This window comes from Bubalus kerabau, chromosome 1 (assembly GCF_029407905.1).
Source record: "Bubalus kerabau isolate K-KA32 ecotype Philippines breed swamp buffalo chromosome 1, PCC_UOA_SB_1v2, whole genome shotgun sequence".
Taxonomy (NCBI): Eukaryota; Metazoa; Chordata; class Mammalia; order Artiodactyla; family Bovidae; genus Bubalus; species Bubalus kerabau.
In genome coordinates, this window is record NC_073624.1 from 147,281,967 (window position 1) to 147,301,482 (window position 19,516).

Sequence of the window (19,516 nt, forward strand, 5' to 3'; positions counted from 1 at the left end):
TTGGCAGGCTACAGTCCATGGGGTCACAAAAGAATTGGACATGACTTAGTGACTAAACAACAAAAAAAATCCCATGATCATTACAAATGTTAATATTAGCTGACACTGTACTTCCAAAATATCAGAAGAAAGGGTGAGCAACTAATTAAGGGTTTCCAAGTACTGAGATAGCTTCATGAAAGAGAACATTTATTTTAGTTATCATTAAAATTTTCTATTGAGTACAAAACAAAAGTAGGCTTCACTCTCCCTCATTGGCATCCCTTAGAAGGGTTATCTGAATGTGGTTAGGAGTAATGTGAAGGAGTGGAACCAAATGTTAATTGACCAAAAAATCATCTAAATTACAATAAACAGGTTTAAGTAAAGAAAAGGAAAATGGGGCATGGGGGATTTACTGCATAATTTAATCACAGTTGATTTTGTATAATTAAGTCTTAGCTAGAGTGAAACCAAATGGAAAGGGGACAACTATAATTTTAAAAATTTCCACTATAATGTCTACACATAGCTATTTTCCAAGTGTACCTCCATCCCCACCCCAAACCCCCATTTCCATGTTTCCAATGCAATCATCTACTGGATTGTTTGTCCTGTCAAGAAAGAAATACACACATCTTTTACTCATTTGGTGAACAAAAGGAACTTAGGTTTGTCAGAGTCAGTAAAATCAAGCAATTGTCTAATAATTGAATTTCTCTCTTTTCAGATGTTCTTCTTACATTTTACAATACTTTCCATGTATTTATTTAAGATCAATAATCAGTGTAAGCTCTTCTACCTTGCCTTTTGGTCAGTTATAAGACCTAAATGATTTGAGATCAGAGGCACCCCTAGACTATAGGGCACCATTCATTTATTCACTAATTCAACTTATATTTATTGTTTCTACTTTGTGCTAATCATGGGAAATGAGAGAGCATAAACAATAAACCTAATAACAGTAACATCATTTAGTGCCTTAGAAAAAGACATGCTAGCAAAAAAAGAAAAAGTAAAACAGAGTAAGTGATAAGAGAGTTGGGATCAGACTGCAATATTAAATAAGATAAATATTAACCTCAATGAGAAGAGTACATTTGAGCAACGACTTCAGGAGGTTAGGAAATTAGCCAAGCAGAGGTCTGGGAGGAGAGCATTCTAGGCAGAGATAACAACTGGAGAAAAAACCTAATGACAGGACAGTACTGTTTGCAGATGAGCAAGGAGGCCAGGGTAAGTGGCTTGGAGTAAACTAAAAAAAGCATAGTAAAAGAGAAGGTCAGAATGGTAATGGAGTTAGTTAAGGGGGGTAGAGGGGGGAACCACAGATCATATCAAACCATGAGACATCATGCAGGAGTTTGAACACTAGAGAAACATAATCTGTTTTATATTTTGAAAGGATCACTCTGGTGAATAAAAGGAAATATTGAAGGCAAGAGCAAAATTAGGGACACTATTGGGAAACTTCTGTAGTGACCCCAATGAGAGAAAATAATGGCCTAAACCTGACTGGTGGCAGCAGAAATGAACAGAAGTGGTCAGATTGTAGACAATTGTGAACCAATAGGAATTCTGGACAGATTGAACATAGGATAAAAAGAATTCAAGATAGCTTTAAGTTTTTTGTCTGAAGCAACTGGAAGGATGGTATTGCCATTAACTGAGGTAGGGATGCAGCAGGAGGAACAGGAAGATGAAGAGCCCAGTTTGGGACATGAGTTGAGATACATACAAATTTAGGATGTATAATAGACATCCAAGTAAAGATGTTATTAGTAAGTAGGCAGTTAGATATATGAAAGTAGAGTTTGGGAGAGAAATCTGGGATCAAAATACAGATTTCAGAGTTGACAACATAAAGACAGATGAAATTTGACAACCAAGGAAGATGTGGACCAGAAAGAGACCGGTCGGAGTCAAAGGATTATTGTGAATGAATGGAAATATAGGCAGCAGTACTCAGAGGTTTAGAGAATTAAGATTTGCTTTGAGTGAACTAGTAAAATCTGAGTCTTTCAGGCAGACCAATTAGAAAAAGCCCTGTAGGTGTTAGCAGGAAGGCCCGCAGTTTGTCCAGCAGAGGGAGGGCTAGATTTCAGCTCCACTCAGCCCCTCAGCAGGGCAACAACGCAGCAGCCAGTGTGAGAACCACTGCAGCTTCTCCACTCCCACTGTCTACAAAAGGATTCTTAAATTCTACATTTAATCACCATTGGATCTCAGAAATTAAGAGGACTGGCTTTGAAGCTGGTCTGGGTGAGAATCTAGGCTCTGCTCACTGGTGACTTTAGGCAAGTTAGTGAACCTCACTAAACATCAGCTTCCTCAGAAAAGGAGTACGTAAAGGCTGCATATTGTCACCCTGCTTATTTAACTTATATGCAGAGTACATCATGAGAAACGCTGGGCTGGAGGAAGCACAAGCTGGAATCAAGAAATACCAATAACCTCAGATATGCAAATACCACCACCCTTATGGCAGAAAATGAAGAAGAACTAAAGAGCCTCTTGATGAAAGTGAAAGAGGAGAGTGAAAAAGTTGGCTTAAAACTCAACATTCAGAAAACGAAGATCATGGCATGCAGTCCCATCACTTCATGGCAAATAGATGGGGAAACAATGGAAACAGTGTCAGACTTTATTTTTTGGGGCTTCAAAATCACTGCAAATGGTGATTGCAGCCATGAAATTAAAAGACGCTTACTCCTTGGAAGGGAAGTTATGACCAACATAGACAGTATATTAAAAAGCAGCCATCTAGTCAAGGCTATGGTTTTTCCAGTAGTCATGTATGGATGTGAGAGTTGGACTATAAAGAAAGCTGAGCACCGAAGAATTGATGCTTTTGAACTGTGGTGTTGGAGAAGACTCTTGAGAGTCCCTTGGACTGCAAGGAGATCCAATTAGTCCATCCTAAAGGAGATCAGTCCTGGGTGTTCATTGGAAGGACTGATGTTGAAGCTGAAACTCCAATACTTTGGCCACCTGATGCAAAGAGCTGACTCATTTGAAAAGACCCTAATGCTGGGAAAGATTGAGGGCAGGAGAAGAAGGGGACGACAGAGGATAAGATGGTTGGATGGCATCACCGACTCAATGGACATGGATTTGGATGGACTCCAGGAGTTGGTAATGGACAGGGAGGCCTGGCGTGCTGCCGTTCATGGGGTCACAAAGAGTCAGACACGACTGAGCAACTGAACTGAACTGAACTGAAGAGTACCTTCTTCAAAATTATCTTGAAGATTAAAATTAAAAATCCATATAGAAGTCGTAACTTAGCCCATGCCTCAGATACCTATTAAGAGCTCAACAAATATTAGTTGATATTATTATCCCCTTTTCAGTAGGAATGTAGAATCTACTTGTCTACATTTAGGTTAAAAATACCTCTTTCATCTATAGAGCCTGTAATTATTATTCAAGAATGTTTTTGCTCTTTGTTCCCATAATGAAAGGGCTTAACACAAAGCTTCCCTCTAGTGACTCATTTCATTGGATCTCTTGACTTCAAAATCTAAGGCATATTAATGCCTACATGTGCATTAATTAGAAATGCAGCATGCCTAAATACTCTAAAAAATTCCTAAGGCACAACAGCCTCATAAAGAGTCTTGAGCCCCTTGAAATCAATTCTAGAGTGAGACATAAGAGGTACGTTCCAGAGATAGGGCTTCAATTGTTTTATTTTGTTCGGTTGGTTGGTTGACTTTTTTAGGATTTTTGTTTTTTGTTTTAAGAATAAAACAGAGCAAAGGAAATACAATAGAATGTATATATTCCAACATTCCCAACTCTTTGCGACCCCATGGACTGAAGCCCACCAGGCTCCTCTGTCCGTGGGATTTTCCAGGCAAGAATGCTGGAGTGGGTTGCCATTTCCTTCTCCAGGTGATCTTCCCGACCCAGGGATCGAACCCAGGTCTCCTGCACTCTAGGCAGATTCTTTACTGACTGAGCTACAAGGGAAGCCCCCCAACAATGTGGTAAGGCTACAACTATTAAAAGTACCACATGTCCAGATCCCTAAGACTGAATTTTTTATTTCCTTAACTTTTAAGAATTCTGGATTTCAATATAGCAAAAAAAAAAAAAAAAAATCACATTTTATAATAAAATGTAAATATCTTTAGCAGGTTACAATTCAAACTTTAAAAGGCTTCTTGGAAGCATTTGAAGTTCTTTCTAACAACCTTTGGATAGTAATCTTGCTGGTGTTTTTTGAAAAATAATCAAACTGAGCTCCTCCCCCCCAAAAAAATTGTTTTATGGATTCTTTATAAGAAAATACAAATTAAATTAAATTCAAACATTTGTTTCTTCTGTTCATAGTAACCAAAATAAAACTTTTTTCCCCACATACAACCTGAATGAGAGCTGCAAAAAAAGATTAAAAAAAAAAAATCCAAATGAATGACTTAACTAATATGAAATAAAACAAAGGAAAACATCAGATTCTATTTATATTTAGGTCTTATGTCCTTGTTGTGAATGGCTGGCTAGTCTAATGGCCCTCCAAAATAAAGAAAAAAGTTGTAATTCAATTTCTGATTTAACTGAAAAGTAAGAATATATATAAGAATTTTGTAAGATGACCTAATTACCCCTCTTCTGATACCACACATTTTAAGTTATTTTATAAAATGACAGTTCACACTAAAAGCTCATTCTTTTTTCACAATGGCACACATTTTCAAAATTGCAGGTAGGAAGAAAGGACAAAAATGCCCCTTGGTTATTCTGTGCAGCAATGCCTTTCAACTTAAGGACATTTTGTATAAAATTATACCAGAAGGGAGATCCTATCTCATATAAGCCCAGCTTGAAGTTTACCTGCCTGTTATTTAAAAAGTCAAAGGTCTAAACTGGTCCAGTTGAAATCTAAGAAGAAGATAATCTAGTATGTGAAATCTCAGAGAAGCTTTCACTGATTCACCCAGGACAAGAATAACTTGCACTATAAGCATCGAGTTTAAACAACCAGGGCAGAAGTAACATGCCCTTCATATACACCTTGAAAGTGACAGCAGCTTTCGTTGCTGCAGGTCCAGTGGGCCTATGGGTCAATTCCACTCCATAATATTATAAGACAGCTCAAATGTATGTGAATTCTCCTAAGGTCTGGTATTTTTGAAAAGCAGAGAACAAAAAAGAGAATAGCAAAAAAAAGAAAAAAGCAGAATTCGTATCAACCTCAATTTGAAGCCAAAAAAAGTCCCATTTCTTCATTTTCTGATTACTCACAAATAAGACCCTGCTTATCAAAATAGATAAAACAATGCCATTCTCCCAGATCGTCCCACTCTCTCCCTCTCCCACAGAGTCTAAAAGACTGTTCTATACACCTGTGTCTCTTTTGCTGTCTTGCATATAGGGTTATCATTACCATCTTTCTAAATTCCATATAAATGCGTTAGTATTCTGTATTGGTGCTTTTCTTTCTGGCTTACTTCACTGTGTATACTAGGCAAAACCACAGTCTTTGAAAACACTACATTCATTTTTCCATAAATCTATTAATATATTTGCAAAAACCAGTGATTTGCAACTGTTTTGAGAATTCCAGATTTCCTCTCTACTTCCAGGATTTCCTTTCTTCCATACTCTCTTAAAAGAAGTTTTAAAAGTCTGTGCCACTATTTGCAATAGCCAGGACATGGAAGCAACCCAAATGTTCATCAACAGAGGAATGTATATGAAGATGTGGTACGTATACAATGGAATGTTACTGGGCCATAAAAAGTAACAAAACTGTGCAGTTTGCAGAGACTTGGATGGACCTAGAAACTGTCACACACAGTGAAGTAAGTCAGAGAAAAACAAATATCATATAATATTGCTTATATGTAGAATCTAGAAAATGATACAGATGAACTTATTTGCAAAACAGAAATACAGACACTGACATAGAGAATGGACACCTGGAAACCAAGGTGGGAAGAGGGGTGGAATCCCATTCTCATGGGATTGACATATATATACTACTATGTATAAAATATTAGATAACTAATGATACCCTACTGTATAGCATAGGGAACTCTGCTCTGTGGTGACCTAAATGGGAAAGAAATTTTTTAAAAGGCAGGGGTGGGACATATGTATATGTATAGTTGATTCAGTTTGCTATATAGCAGAAACTAACACATGTACAGTGGTAAAGCAATTATACTCCAATAAAAATTAATTTTAAAAAAAGCCTGATCCAAGTTTATTCCCTCTTCGAAGGGGACCACTAGTGCCCCTCTTTTGGAAAGTAGCAACTTGGAATAAAATCTGGCAAACCTCCAGTTTCTGAGGGAAGGGGATGTTTATTTCCTTTGCCTTCCTTTGACCGTGTACATGTATGCTTAATTCTGGATAGACTTGTGCTTTCTCATTCACACACTGAAGCTCCTTTCTTTTTTAACATAGGCCAGAGGCATCGATGTACAGCAAGTTTCCTTAGTCATCAACTATGACTTCCCCACCAACAGAGAAAACTACATCCACAGAATTGCTCATGGTGGATGTTTCGGCCAGAAGAGTATGGCTATTAATATGGTGAGAGAAGAAGACAAGAGGACTCTTTGAGACATCGAGACCTTCTACAACACTTCCACTGAGGAGATGCCCCTTAATGTTGCTGACCTCACATGAAGGGGGTTGTTGTGCTACCTAGCGCCAGCCAGGGATCAAATCTTGGAGGGGGCCAAGAAGCAGCAGAAGTGAGGAGGGAAGGGAACCAAGGGATGGACATCTTGCCATTTTTCATTTTTTTTCTTTGACTCTTTGAACAAATGTCACTTTTTGAGGCAAAAAAAAAAAAAAAAAGCCTGTGCCAGAATCATCCATCTAACCATCCAAATCCACCATTTTACTACTACTTTTTAAAATTTTCTCCAAGAACTCTAACTATATACCTGTTAGCCATATTTAACTATTTCTAACCCACATAGTATTTTTTTCTATAGTAAATAAAAGACTTTCTCCTCTGGGTTCCTTCTGACCATTCTTCCCCAGTGTCTTTTGCTAGCTCTTCCTTATCTACATGCATGTGTGTGCATTCTAAGTCGCTTCAGTCATGTCTGACTCTGTGTGACCCCATAGACCATAACCCGCCAGGTTCTTCTGTCCATGGGATTCTCCAGACAAGAATACTGGAGTGCGTAGCCATGCCCTCCTCCAGGTAATCTTCCTAACCCAGGGATCAAACCTGTGTCTTACGTCTCCTGCACTGGCAGGACTGTCACCTGGGAAGCCCTCCTTATCTGCTAACTCCTGTTAACTACAGGACTTACCCCAAGTTCCACCCCTTACATCCTATTTATTGCTCACATTACATTGTTCTTTCAGAACAATATCATCCTGGATTTTCGATTCAACTTAGAACCTCTGATTCAACTGTCCAGACCTCTCACCTAAGCTTTAGAGCTCCTAAATCCACTCCCCACTGAGCCGTCTCACAGGCACCTCAAAACTGAACTCCATGATCTTGTCCTCAAAACCTGTTACCACCATCTTCAGTTCTGATCTGGATTAATTACATCATCACATAATGGGAACTTGCATCCAACCCAGTAATTGGAAGGTCATCTCCAAATATGTTCTTTCACTTTGCCTCTCTCTTCACATCAGATTAGCAGGAAAATTACATAACTTCTATTCCCTTAACTCTTCTTATATTGGCCATTTCCTCTCTATTAGCATTGGTACTTAGTTCAAACCATGGTTAGACTTACTTAGACTTTCCAATGATACCCTAACTGATCTCCCTTCTAGTTTTTCACAACCTCCAATTCACCCTCCAAACTATTCCCAAGGTGATCTCTTTAATATAAAATAAGATAATGTTACACTAATCCCCTGATTAAAACCGTCAAGTGTCAAATATTCTTCTTCTGAACACAATAGAGTTTAGGCTCCACTGAATGACTCAAGGCAATTTGGTCTTCCTTATCTCTCCAGCTTTTTTTTTTCTTTGACCCACTGCCTCCCTGTACTCCATCCATGCTAAAGAACTTGAAGTTCTCTAAATGGACCATACTCTTTCATGGCCCTAAATTTCTATTCATTCTGTCCCCATTGTCTGGAATAATCCTCCTAATATCCACTCAATAAATGCTTGCTCATCTTCCCAACTTCAGCTCAAACAATCTTCTTTACATCTTAATAAACACACACACACATAAGAGCATATACGCTCATAGAGGAAGTAAGCAATGCTTTATTCTGCACCTTATACAGATCTCTAAGAGAATCATCATCATCCTAGGATTTATTATAATATATAGTAGAATAGAGACAGGTTTATGACACTTCCTCCCATCAAAACTGATGGAAGACAGGAAAACCCAAAATTAAACCTCTATCTTCAAGGAAACTTGTCATTATCCCAACTTACAAATAAACGAAAGAAAAAAAGAGAGAGAAACAAAAGAGGAGAGAACCCAAAAAATGCATATAAATACAGATTAATAAAGGAAACAGAGGAAGAACTCAGTGAAATAGTTATTTGTTGTTGTTTTTCAGTTGCTAAGTTATGTCCAACTCTTTGCAACCTCCTGGATCGCAGCATACCAGGCTGCTCTGCCCTCCACTGTCTCCTGGTGTCTGTGCAAATTCTTGTCTATTGATCCTATCTAATCATCTCATCCTCCATTGCCCCCTTCTCTGTTTGCTTTCAATCTTTTCCAGCATTAGAGTCTTTTCCAGTGAGTTGGCTCTTCCTATCAGGTGGCCAAAGTATTGGAGTTTCAGTTCAGCAACAGTCCTTCCAATGAATATTCAGGACTGATTTCCTTTAGGATTGACTGGTTTGATCTCCTTGCAGTCCAAGGGACTCTCAAGAGTCTTCTCCAGCACCACAATTCAAAAGCATCAATTCTTCAGCATTCAGCCTTCTTTATGGTCCAACTCTCACATCTGTACATGACTACCAGAAACATTATTTCACATATTTCACTATTTTCACATATTTCACATATGTGTTCATATGTCTTCATATGTGGACTCAAATACACACACACACAAAGATACACACATGTTTACAAAATGTCCTCACTTTTAAAAAGAACTCAAAGAAGAGTTACAAAATTCAAAAAAGAGGCAAAAGATCATAGGGAATAAAAACTAGAAGAACTCAAAAAACAAATAGAAGCAAAAAACAAAACACTACAGGGTCTTCCCTAGTAGTTCAGTGGTTAAGAATCCGGCTTGCAACGCAGGGGGGCATGGGTTCAGTCTCTGGTCAGGGAATGAAGATCCTACATGCCACAGGACAACTAAACCCAGGCACCACAACTACTGAGTCCTCACACCTCAATGTAAGAATCTATGCAGTACAACAAAGAATCCCAAATGACAAGACAAAGATCACACATGCTGCAACTAAAATCCAAGGTATCCAAATACATAAATAAACATAAAAAATAAAACAAAAAGTGAAACACTACAAGGATAAAAGTAACATTTTTACTTTAGTTCAGTTGCTCAGTCACGTGCAACTCTTTACCACCCCGTGGACCGCAGCACACCAGGCTTCCCTATCCATAATCGACTCCCGTAGATTGCTCAAAATCATATCCATCGAGCCGGTGATGCCATCCAACCGTCTCATCCTCTGTCGTCCCCTACTCCTCCTCCCTTCAATCTTTCCCAGCATCAGGGTCTTTTCCAATGAGTCAGTTCTTCACATTAGGTGACCAGAGTATTGGAGCTTCAGCTTCAACATCAGTCTTTCCAACAAATATTCAGCACTGATTTTCTTTAGGATTGACTTGTTGGATCTCCTTGCAGTCCAAGGGACTCTCAAGAGTCTTCTCCAACACCACAGTTCAAAAGCATCAGTTCTTCAGTGCTCAGCTTTCTTTATGGTCCAACTCTCACATCCATACATGACTACCGGAAAAACCACACCTTTGACTAGACAGACCTTTGTCAGCAAAGAAATGTCTCTGCTTTTCAATATGCTGTCTAGGTTGGTCATAGCTTTTCTTCCAAGGAGCAAACATCTTTTAATTTCATGGCTGCAGGCATCATCTGCAGTGATTTTGGAGCCCAAGAAAATAAAGTCTCTCACTGTTTCCATTGTTCCCCATCTATTTGCCATGAAGTAATGGGACCAGATGCCATGATCTTAGTTTTCTGAATGTTGAGTTTTAAGCCAGTGTTTTCTCTCTCCTCTTTCATTTCATCAAGAATCTCACTTCCTCTTCGCTTTCTGCTACAAGGATGGTGTCATCTGCATATCTGAGGTTATTGATATTTCTCCCAGCAATCTTGCTTCCAGCTTGTGCTTCATCCAGCCCGGCATTTCGCATGATGTACTCTGCATATAAGTTAAATAAGTAGGGTGACAATATACAACCTTGACCTACTTCTTTCCCAATTTGGAGCTAGTCCATTGTTCCATGTCCTGTACTAACTTTTGCTTCTTGACCTGCATATAGGTTTCTCAGGAGGCAGGTAAGGTTGTTGGATATTCCCATCTCTTGAAGAATTTTATGCAGTTGTTGTGATCCACACAAAGGCTTTGGCATAGTCAATAAAGCAAAAGTAGATGTTTTTCTGGAACTCTCTTCCTTTTTCTATGATCCAACAGAAGCTTGCAATTCAGTCTCTTGTTCCTCTGCCTTTTCTAAATCCAGTTTGAACATCTGGAAGTTTACAGTTCAGGTACTATTGAAGCCTGGCTTGGAGAATTTTGAGCATTACTTTGCCAGCATGTGAGATGAGTGCAATTGTGTGGTAGTTTGAACATTGTTTGGCATTGCCTTTCTTTGGGATTGGAATGAAAATGAAAAGTCAAAGAGTAACATTAGAAGCATCCAATATACATGGACAGAGAGTGCATTAGGAAAGATGCAGAACAGACCAGTAAAATCACTTATCAAAATAGATGGAAAAACTCAAATACTCATCTTTCCTCATCTTTCATAGCAAGGAATCAATAGATATTGTTTAAAGTTGACTGTAATTTAAAACAATTTCTCATTCAAGGAAAAATAGGCAAATATTCCTTAAGTATATAAAAAGCTGCCCAACTTTGTTCATTATCAAAGAAATACACATTAAATCTACCCTGAGATACAATTTCTCACCTCGCAGATTGGCAAATATCCAAAATTTAGATAACAACCTCTGTTAGTAAAGCTGTAGTGTATCAGACACCCTCATAAACTGAGTGTGTTTATGCAAAATGTTGTTCCTACAGAGGGTGAATTTGCAATATATATATATAGGCTTTGAGCCAGTGATCTCACTTCTGGAAATCTATCCCCAAAATGAAAACTATAACATAACATTTGTAAATCAACTATACTTCAATTTTTTAAAATATATATTATATCTTTCAGAAAATCTGTGAGAGTAACTATTAAAAATTTTTAAATCTAACATATGCCCAAGGCAATTCTTTGCAGTAATATTTTTAAAAGGAGAGGAAACAAAGGAAGGAAGGAAGAGGACACTATGTATGGTATATCCACACAAACAAATACAACCTAGCTGTAAAAAGGAGTGAGGAAGTTCTCTCCATATGCTAATATGGAGTAACTTTTCATAGTGAAAAAAGAAAGCAAGGTTCAAAACAGTGTTTATAGCACAGTACCTTTACATAAGAAAATTGTAAAAAAATTAGACAGACCTTTGTTGGCAAAGTAATGTCTCTGCTTTTTAATATGCTGTCTAGGAGAAGGCAATGGCACCCCACTCCAGTACTCTTGCCTGGAAAATCGCATAGACGGAGGAGACTGGTAGGCTGCAGTCCATGGGGCCACTAAGAGTCGGACACGACTGAGCGACTTCACTTTCACTTTTCACTTTCATGCATTGGAGAAGGAAATGGCAACCCACTCCAATGTTCTTGCCTGGAGAATCCCAGGGACGGGGAAGCCTGGTGGGCTGCCGTCTATGGGGTCACACAGAGTCGGACACGACTGAGGTGACTTAGCAGCAGCAGCAGCAGGTTGCTCACAGCTTGTTCTTCCATGGAGCAAGTATCTTTTAATTCCATGGCTGCAGTCACCATCTACTTCTACAGTGATTCTGGAGCCCAAGAAAATAAAGTCTCTCATTCTTTCCCCATCTATTTGCCATGAAGTGATGGGACAGGATGCCATGATCTTCTGTTTTGAATGTTGAATTTTAAGCCAGCTTTTTCACTCTCCTCTTTCACTTTCATCAAGAGGCTCTTTAGTTCTCTTCACTTTCTGCCATAAGGGTGGTGTCAACAGCATATCTGAGGTTACTGATATTTCTCCCAGCAATCTTGAGTCCAGCTTGTGCTTCATCCAGCCCATTTCACATGATGAACTCTGCATATAAGGGTGACAATATTCAGCTTTGCCGTTCCCAATCTGAAACCAGTCCACTGTTCCATGTCCAGTTGTACCCGTTGCTTCTTGACCTGCATACAGATTTCTCAGGAGGCAGGTAAGGTGGTCTGATATTCCCATCTCTTGAAGAATTTTATGCAGTTTGTTTGGATCCACACAGTCAAAGGCTTTGGCATAGTCAATAAAACAGAAGTAGATGTTTTTCTGAAACTCTCTTGCTTTTTCTAGGATCCAAAAGATTCTGGCAATTTGATCTCTGGCTACTCTGCCTTTTCTAAATCCAGCTTGAACATCTGGAAGTTCTTGTACTGTTCACATACTGTGAAGTTCATGTACTGTTGAATCTCCTAGCTTGGAAAAACTTGAGCATTACTTTATTAGCGTGTGAGATGAGTGCAGTTGTGTGGTAGTTTGAACATTCTTTGGCATTGCCTTTCTTTGGGATGGAATAAAAACTGACCTTTTCCAGTCCTGTGTCCACTGCTGAGTTTTCCAAATTTGCTGGCATATTGAGTGTAGACTTTGACAGCATCATCTTTTAGGATTTGAAATAGCTCAGCTGGAATTCCATCACATCCATTAGCTTTGTTCATAGTGATGCTTCCTAAGGCCCACTTGACTTCACACTCCAGGATGTCTGGCTCTAGGTGACTGATAACACCATCGTGGTTATCTGGGTCATTAAGATCTCTTTTGTATTGTTCTTTTGTGTATACTTGCCACCTCTTCTTAATATCTTCTGTTTCTGTCCTTTATTGTGCCTATCTTGGCATGAAGTGTTCCCTTGGTATCTCTAATTTTCTTGAAGAGATCTCTAGTCTTTCCCATTCTATTGTTTTCCTCTATTTCTTTACACTGATCACTTAGGAAGGCTTTCCTATCTCTCCTTGCTATTCCTTGGAACTCTCCATTCAAATGGGTATATCTTTCCTTTTCTCCTTGTCTTTCACTTCTCTTCTTTTCTCAGCTATTTGTAAGGCCTCCTCAGACAACCATTCTGTCCTTTTGCATTTCTTTTTCTTGGGAATGGTTTTGATCACCACCTCCTGTACAATGTCACGAACCTCTATCCATAGTTCTTCAGGCACTCTATCTATCAGATCTAATCCCTTGAATCCATTTGCCACTTCCACTGTATAATTGTAAGGGATTTGATTTAGGTCATACCTGAATGGTCTAGTGGTTTTCCCTACTTTCTTCAATTTAAGTCTGAATTTGGCAATAAGGAGTTCCTGATCTGAGCCACAGTCAGCTCCTGGTCTTGTTTTTGATGGCTTTTAAAGAGCTTCTCCGTCTTCGGCTGCAAAGAATATAATCAATCTGACTTCTGTATTGACCATCTGGTGATGTCCATGTTTAGAGTCGTCTCTTGTGTTGTTGGAAGAGGTGATTGCTATGATCAGTCATTATCTTGGCAAAACTCTGGTAGCCGTTGCCCTGCTTCATTTTCTACTCCAAGGCCAAATTATTCCAGGTATCTCTTGACTTGCTACTTTTGCATACCAGTCCCCTATGATGAAAAGGACATCTTTTTTGGTGTTAATTCTAGATCATTTGGTCTTCATAGAACCATTCAACTTCAGCCACTTTGGCATTAGTGGTTGGGGCATAAGCTTGGATTACTATGATAGTCAATGGTTTGCCTTGGAAACAGAGATCATCCTGTTGTTTTTGAGACTGCACCCAAGTACTGCATTTCTGACTCTTTTTTTGACTTATCAGCATTATTCCATTTCTTCTAAGGGATTCTTGCCCACAGTAGTAGATACAATGGTCATCTGAATTAAATTAACCCATTCCAGTCCATTTTAGTTCACTGATTCCTAAAATGTCGATGTTTACTCTTTCCATCTCCTGTTTGACCATTTCCAATTTACCTTGATTAATGGATCTAACATTCCAGGTTCCTATGCAATATTGTTCTTTACAGCATTGGACTTTACTTTCAGCACCAGACACATCCACACCTGGACATTGTTTCTACTTTGTCTCAGCCTCTTCATTCTTCCTGTAGCTATTTCTCCTCTCTTCTCCAGTAGCATATTATGCACCTACCAATCTGGGGAGTTCATCTTTCAGTGTCATATCATTTTGTTTTTATACTGTTCATGGGGTTCTCAAGGCAAGAACGCTGAAGTGGTTTGCCATTCTCTTCTCCAGTGGACTATGTTTTGTCAGAACTCTTGCTGAATTCTAGATCATTATCTGTCATCTGATTGGATATCCACAAATAAATCCAACATCCCAAACTAAAAAAATAAAATAAAATAAGGACAGTATTTTTACTCTAATACTAGAGAGATAGCCTCTAGGACAAAAAAAAGGTCAAAGTAATTTTTAACTACATTTAATATGCTTATTATATATATATATATATGTGTGTGTGGTATAATGGGTTTCCCAGGTGGTGCTAGTGTAAAGAACTTTCCAATGCAGGAGATGTAAGAGGCATAGCTTCGATCCCTTGGTTGGGAAGATCCCCTGGAGAAGGGAATGGCAGCCCACTCCAGTTTTCTTGCCTGGAGAATGCCATGGACAGAGGAGCCTGGAGAGCTACAGTCCATAGAGTTGCAAAGAGTCAGACACGACTAAAGAAACTTAGGACGCATGCACGTGTATAATATATATATATTCTTATTATATGTGTATACACATGTTGTCAGAGAAGGCAATGGCACCCCACTCCAGTACTCTTGCCTGGAAAATCCCAGGGACGGAGGAGCCTGGAAGGCTGCAGTCCATGGGGTCGCTGAGGGTCAGACACGACTGAGCGACTTCACTTTCACTTCACACATGTTGTTGCTCAGTCACCAAGTTATGACCGACTCTTCACGACCCCACGGACTGCAGCACACCAGGCTTCCCTGTCCCTCACCATCTCCTGGAGTTTGCCCAATTTGTGTCCATTGCACCAGTGATGTCATCCAACCATCTCATCCTCTGTCACCCTCTTATCCTTTCCAGTGAGTCAGCTGTTCACATCAAGTGGCCAACATATGTATACACATACATGAGGATAAAGCAAATGAATAATTATATTCACACTATTAGGAAATAAGATTCCAGAATTTAAAAAAAAAGAGATACAGATGGCCAACAGGCTCATGAAAAATGTTCATATCTCTAATCATCAGAGAAATGCAAATTAAAATGACAGTGAGACACCACCCAACACCTGTCAGAATGGCTATCATCAAAAAGAATGTAAATAACAAATGTTGGCAAGGATGTAGAGAAATGGAACCTCTGTATACTGTTGGTGGGAATATAAACTGGTAAAATCACTTGGGAAACAGTATGGAGTTTTCTCAAAAACTAAAAATAAAACTACCATATGATTCAGCATTTCCACATGTGGGTATATATCTGAAGAAAATGAAAACATTAATTTGAAAAGCTTTATATACAAAAAGAACTTAATGACCCAAATAACCACAATGGTGTGATCACTCACCTAGAGCCAGACATCCTGGAGTGCGAAGTCAAGTGGGCCTTAGGAAGCATCACTATGAACAAACTAGTGGAGGTGATGGAATTCCAGCTGAGCTATTTCAAAACCTAAAAGATTATTATGTCAAAGTCTGCACTCAATATGCCAGCAAATCTGGAAAACCCAGCAGTGGACAAAGGACTGGAAAAGGTCAGTTTTCATTCCAAACAATTGCACTCATCTCCCAAACTAGCAAAATAATGCTCAAAATTTTTCCAAGCTAAGCTTGAACAGTATGTGAACCAAGAACTTCCAGATGTTCAAGTTGCATTTAGAAAAGGCAGAGGAACCAGAGATCAAATTGCCAGCATCTGCTGGATCATAGAAAAAGCAAGAGAGTTCCAGAAAAACATTTACTTCTGCTTTATTGACTATGCCAAAGCCTTTGACTGTATGGATCACAACAAACTGTGGAAAATTCTTCAAGAGATGGGAATATCAGACCACTTTACCTGCCTCCTGACAAATCTATAAGCAGGTCAAGAAGCTAAAGTTAGAACAGGACATGGAACAACGGACTGGTTCTAAATCGGGAAAGATTTACATTGAGGCTGTATATTGTCACCTTGTTTATTTAACTTATATGCAGAATACATCATGCAAAATGCCAGGCTGCATGAAGCACAAGCAAGCTGAAATCAAGTTTGCTGGGAAAAATATCAATAACCTCAGATATGCAGATGACACCATCCTTACAGCAGAAAGCGAAGAGGAACTGAAGAGACTCTTGATGAAAGTGAAAGGGGAGAGTGAAAAAGCTGGCTTAAAGCTCAACATTCAAAAAAAGAAGATCATGGCAACCAGTCCAATCACTTCATGGCAAATAGAAAGGAAACAATGGGAACAGTAAGAGACTTTATTTTCTTGGGCTCCAAAATCACTGCAGATAATGACTGCAGCCATGAAATTAAAAGACGCTTGCTCCTTGGAAGAAAAGCTATGACCAACCTAGACAGTATATTAAAAAGCAGACACATTACTTTACCAACTAAGGTCTGTCTAGTCAAAGCTATGATTTTTCCAGTAGTCATGTATAGATGTGAGAGTTGGACCATAAAGAAAGCTGAGCACCGAAGAATTGATGCTTTTGAACTGTGGTGCTAGAGAAGACTCTTGAGAGTCCCTTGGACTGCAAAGAGATCAATCCTAAAAGAAATCAGTCCTGAATATTCATCAGAAGTACTGATGCTGAAGCTGAAGCTCCAAACTTTTGGCCCCCTGATGTGAAGAACTGACTCATTGGAAAAGACCATGATTCTGGGAAAGATTGAGGGCAGGAGGAGAAGGGGACAACAGAGGATGAGATGGTTGGATGACTTCACTGACTAGATGGACATGAGTTTGAGCAAGCTCCGACAATTGGTGATGGACAGGGAAGCCTGGTGTGCAGCAGTCCATGGGTTCTCAAAGAGTCAGATACAACTGAGCAACTGCACTGAACGTACTTCAAAGTTCATCAAAGAATTATTTACAATTGCCAAGATACAGAAGCAACCTAGGTGTCCATTAACAGATGAACGGATAAAGATGTGCTATAGATATTCAAAAGAATACTGCTGCTGCTGCTAAGTTGCTTCAGTCGTGTCCAACTCTGTGCGACCACATAGACGGCCTCCTACCAGGTTCCTCTGTCCCTGGGATTCTCCAGGCAAGAACACTGGAGTGGGTTGCCATTTCTTTCTCCAATGCATGAAAGTGAAAAGTGAAAGTGAAGTCGCTCAGTCGAGTCCGACTCTTAGCGACCTCATGGACTGCAGCCTACCAGGCTCCTCTGTCCATGGGATTTTCCAGGCAAGAGTACTGGAGTGGGGTGCCATTGCCTTCTCCCAAAAGAATACTATTTGGCCATAAAAAATGAAATTTTGCTAATTGTAATAACATAGATGGACTGAGAGAGTACTCTGCATGGTGAAATAAGTCATACAGAGAAAGATAAATACTGTATATTATCATTTATATGTGGAATCTAAAAAATAAAACAAACTAGTGACTAAAATGAAAAAGAAACAGAGTCACAGATATAGAGAACAAACTAGTGGTTACCAGTGCTAATAGGGGAGGGCTCCTGCCCTATAAATAGGCTACAAGGATACATTTTACAGCACAGGAAATATAGCCAATATTTCATAATAACTACAAATGGAATATAATCCATAAAAAATTTTGAGTCACTATGTTGTACACCTGAAATTAATATAATATTATAAATCAACTATACTTCAATATAAAGAAAAAATATGCAAATGTAAAACCAAAAAATTTAAATTAACTTTGTTTTAAATGGGAGCCATCAGTATGATCTCATTATATATGTTCCCTTTTCTAAAAAATATCTACTTCTTTTTGTATGTATTCACAACCATCCAAAAAAAAACAATGGGCAGCGATGGCAATCTGGTGCATAGTTTGTGTTCCCTAAATACTATTTTCCACTAAAAGGACTTAGGTTCCTTGGTGAAAAGGCTGATCAAAGATCTGGTGCAGGAAATGTACAAAATGAGCCTAGAACAACTTGAGCTAGGAATCAAGGTTCACTTGGGTTTTGTCCAAAGCTTCTTGTTGTTTCATCACTAAATTGTGTCTGACTATTTTACAACTCCATGGACCATAGCCCATCAGGCTCCTCTGTCCATGGGATTTTCCAGGCAAGAATACTGGACTGGGTTGTCATTTCCTTCTCCCAGGGATCTTTCTGACCCAGGGATCAAACCACGTCCTCTTTTTGGGAGGTGGATTTTTTATCACTGACCAAGCAGGAAAGCAATCAAAAGGCTAAGTAAACAATTCAAAGGGGTTCTCAGTGGCCAAAATCAGAAAATTTGAGCATCAAAAGAATAAAAATTACAATACACTGAAACATATCCAACATATAAAAATTTAAAAACAAAAACTCATCGGTCACCTTTCAAAGTTGGTAGAACACCATCTTATTTTTCTGAAAATGGGTAAATAATGGGAAATAATCAAGCATTTTCCTGATTTCCTGATATGAACTATACTTCTGACTAATGAAATAGTAAGGGAAGCGTTCTTCTTTATAAATGATCCCAAGTGATAAAACTAATAAATAGGGACTTCCCTCGCAATCCAGTGGTTAGGAGTCCGCCTTCCAATGCAGGGGACATGGGTTTGATCCCTGGTCATGGAACTAAGATCCAACATACCACTGAGCAACTAAGCCCACACACCACAACTACTGAACACGCACACTCTAAAGTCCGTGCTTTGCAGCAAGAGAAGTCAATCCTCAGCAACTAGAGAAAAAAGCCCATGTGCCACAACAAAGACTTGACACAGCCAAAATTTTAAAAATAAAAGAATTAAAAATAAAAACAAAAAAATTTAAAAAACAAAAATGTAAGCATTTAAAAAAGAATTATAGAATGATAAAGTCGCCATTTACAAACCCTTAAAAAATAATAGACTATACAGGAATTACCAGTATGAAGGCTAAAATCTTTAGGTGACTGATTAACAGGGAACTATGAGAATCAGGCTTATAGTGTGTGAATGCACTGATCAAGCTTAACATTACCAAAAGTGAAACAACCCAGGCTCATGTAGTAAACATAATATTAAATGGATACTTGACTTTCAACAAAGATGTCACAGTAACAAATGGTGCTGAAATCACTGAACACTTATGCATAAAACAGGTGACTTTTTGGATTGATTCAAATATAAGTGTTCTATTTGATTATGGTGGTGATTATATGACTGTGTATAA

At 38.8% G+C, this 19,516-nt stretch overlaps 1 protein-coding gene and 1 non-coding gene across 8 annotated transcripts in view; one reads left to right on the forward strand and one right to left on the reverse strand.

The window, feature by feature from the left end:
- CTNNA3 (catenin alpha 3) overlaps window positions 1–19,516 on the reverse strand; it is a 1,911,430-nt gene that overhangs the window by 1,859,790 nt on the left and 32,124 nt on the right. The window lies entirely within an intron of this gene.
- LOC129642591 (small nucleolar RNA SNORA67) lies at window positions 6,186–6,328 on the forward strand. The gene has a single exon (XR_008709843.1). It is a non-coding gene; the product is annotated as a small nucleolar RNA SNORA67 (small nucleolar RNA).